This window comes from Varanus komodoensis, unplaced genomic scaffold, assembly GCF_004798865.1.
Source record: "Varanus komodoensis strain SLA01 unplaced genomic scaffold, ASM479886v1 scaffold55, whole genome shotgun sequence".
Taxonomy (NCBI): Eukaryota; Metazoa; Chordata; class Lepidosauria; order Squamata; family Varanidae; genus Varanus; species Varanus komodoensis.
In genome coordinates, this window is record NW_025336157.1 from 1,014,767 (window position 1) to 1,017,943 (window position 3,177).

Sequence of the window (3,177 nt, forward strand, 5' to 3'; positions counted from 1 at the left end):
GATTGATATTACAGTGTGGTGTTTTACTCTCCGCCGGAATGGGTTTTTCTCTGGGGTGTGATGAATTGGGGATTCTCCTGGGGGTGAAGTCTGTGGAAATGCTAGGAATTTCCGTCTCTGTTTTTGCTGTGATTATGCATCTTGTTAATTCATGTAAGAGCGCAATCCTATGCAAGTTTGGATGGAAAATAGCCTGGAACGCCCAACTTGCTTTGGATTGCAGCTTAAGAAGCCAGGAGGACGAAAACCAGGGTCCAATTAAGATCCTTCAACTAGATCGTAATTTAGATCTTATTAAGAGCCATGTATGCTAGGAAACACAGCTTCTGCTTCGTTCCTGGTGCAGAAAAGTCACGCTAGATCAGACCAGAGGGTCATGCAGCTCAGCATTTCGTGCCCACAGCAGCCAGTGACCCAGAACCAGAGCGGGCCTCCCCTGAGGTGCCCCCAGGATCTGGTTGGTAGAGGCATCCTGCTTCCAGAGCCATCCAGATTAGTAAAATGTGTAGCCCCCTCTGATGAATTTGTTTGATTTCTGTTTAAAGCCATCTCGCCACGAACCGTTGCGCGGTTATTGCGAAAGATGGAGAAAATGAGCTTCCTGGCCCTTTTTCTGCACGTTGGATAATTCATGCACCTTGATCGTGCCTCCCCTTCTTTCCCCTTCAAAAAGCACCACATTTTTTACCCTGGTTTTTTACCCTGGAAGTATCCCAAAAATGTTTGTTGCACAGTTCAAGTCCTTTGTCCTAACGCACATGTAGCGGACTGAGTTTAATTATGGAGGTTTTCCGGGGTCCACATACCAATGGTGGGTGGGGCTGAAGGCAGGGGGTGGAGCCAGAGCCTAAGGAGTGGAGCTAAAATACCAAAAATGCCTGCTTCTTGCAACTCGGTGGCATTTCAGCCTTTTGCAATGGTGTGGGGAGGAACGTCAGAATAGCTGTGAAACTTCTGATAGATCACTGGCTGGGGAGGAGAGGTTTGGCCTTTCTCCAAAATCCTAATCTACAAGTGCAACATACACAATATTTGACAGCCCCCCCCCACCCCACCATGGGCATCAGTTTTTAGTTTTGCAGATGGAATGAAAGTACTTCAGTTGGGTTCTTGTCATTCTGTAAACTCAGTGAACCTCAATGCAAGGGCATGGCTTGACTCCAGAAATCCTTTCCCTGAAATTCAGGACTGAAGAGGCTGCCAAACAACAATCACAAAACATTTGTTCTTTTAGCAGATGGCCGTTATGGTGCAGTTCACTTTGTCTCAGCTTTTCAGTGCTTGCTGTAGATCCCAGTCTACATCTGTACTTAATTCCAACTTTGAAAGTCTTGTAAAAGTTCCTCGATGGGGAATTGAGGTGAGGTCGGAGTAAAGAATGCAACTTGTTCCCGCGTTCAGAGATATCTAATTTGTGCAGCTAACGTTCTTTAAAAGCAACATAAAACAGAAGGGAGAGATAAAGGAGGAGGGGAAGGAATATGTAACATCCAAGATGGTGGAGTTCAAAATTCAAAATAACACTGGGCATCAGTGAAACCATTCCAGTGGTGGGGAACAGAATAAAACCAAGTTCTTGGATCCAAAATATCTTTGCATGCAGATCATGGGGCATCTCTGCAAAGGGGTGCCTGAATCCCTGGAAAGACACTGCCAGACAAAATATACAACACTGGCTAGGTGGACCAGTGGTCTTGAGTCCAAGGGAGCTTCCTGAAATCCAAGTTTGGTCCAGAAGTTGCAAGCTGCTTGGAGAATGAGTGTGTTAAAGTCGAACTGTGCAGTTCTTTAAATTCTATGCTGTATTTGGAGACAGAGGAGTGGAAGGACTCTTTCACTGCATTTTCCAGTGGAAGGAAAATGGTAGCTACCACCAAAAAAAGAAATGGTAAAAAAAAATATTGCAATGAGGCTATGAGCAGAGAGGCAGAAGAGGAAATGAAACAATTCCAAAATGGAGAACAACTTGAGAAATGTTGGGTTTGCTCTTCCCCGAGAAAGACTGATACGGTTTTATTTTCTTCCCAATAGTTTTATGTAGAGGGTGCGTATTTAGAACTGACATGCTCAGCCCAGGCAGACCATCGGCCAAGCTTAAATAGGGACAAGATGCAGTTTAATTAAGGCGGCATAGATGGACTGTTTTGTCCTCACAACAACCCTGTGAGGTAGGTTCAGTGCACGGGAGTATGTGTGTGTGATTACCACCAAAGCACCTGTATGGCTGAGCAGACATTCAAATCTGGGTCCCCCTGGAATCAAGCTGCTGCCCTCCAAGTGTGTCAACTGCGTGGGGGATTCTGGGAGTCGCACCCTGAGACAGTCTGGTTTAAATCCCAGGCCTCCACAGCAAGCCTCCCAGAAGCCTTTGCAAGCTCTGACTCCCATGAATCCTTTCGCCTCGCGAAGGGGAGCAACGTGGGCGAGCCCCTTCGCCCCCCCCCAGTCAACGCGAGATGTTAGGCGAGAGCGGATGATCTCATTCCTCCCTCCACCGCCTAATCTTTTATCCAATGGCAGCGCCCTTTGTCGTTGACGTCACCTCTGTGTAAAGTACTGCGCTGCGAGCTTCGAAGGGCTTAGCCGCAAACGCACAAAACGGAAGGCCTGAGGGTGGTAGAGGTTCGGCCGCGTCTACGTGAATGCCATCCAGCTCAGCCAATCAGGCGTTCGCCCTCTGTCCCTTATCTTCCCGCCCACCGTACTTTTGGCCAATCGGTGCTTCCTTTAGCACGCTTCCCGCCCGTGCTGCCAGGGATAGGCCTGACCGAACTCCTTCCCGCCTTCCCCAACGAGCTCTTCCTTGCAGGACGCGGCACCTGTCCAACGGGACTGCACGGGGGCGCGTGAAAGACGGGCGCGGCAGCCAATCGGCCGCCGCCTCCTTTGTGAGGGAAGGCTTCGGCGTGGAAGGTTCGCGAAACCGCCGCCGCCATCGAGCGTCGCTTCTCCCTCGTCTATGGCGACCGGAGCGAACGCAACGCCGCTGGGGAAGCTCCACCCGCCCCCGCCGCCGGGCAAGGCCGGCTACCCGCTCCCTCCGCCGGGGCTGGTGATGCAGGGCCCGCCGCCGCCGCCGCCGCCGGGCCCGGCGCAGGCCCAGCCGCAGCCCGCCATCCCCAGCCTCATGGCGGCCGCCGCCTTCCCCTTCGCCGCGCTGCCGCCGCCGCCGCCCCC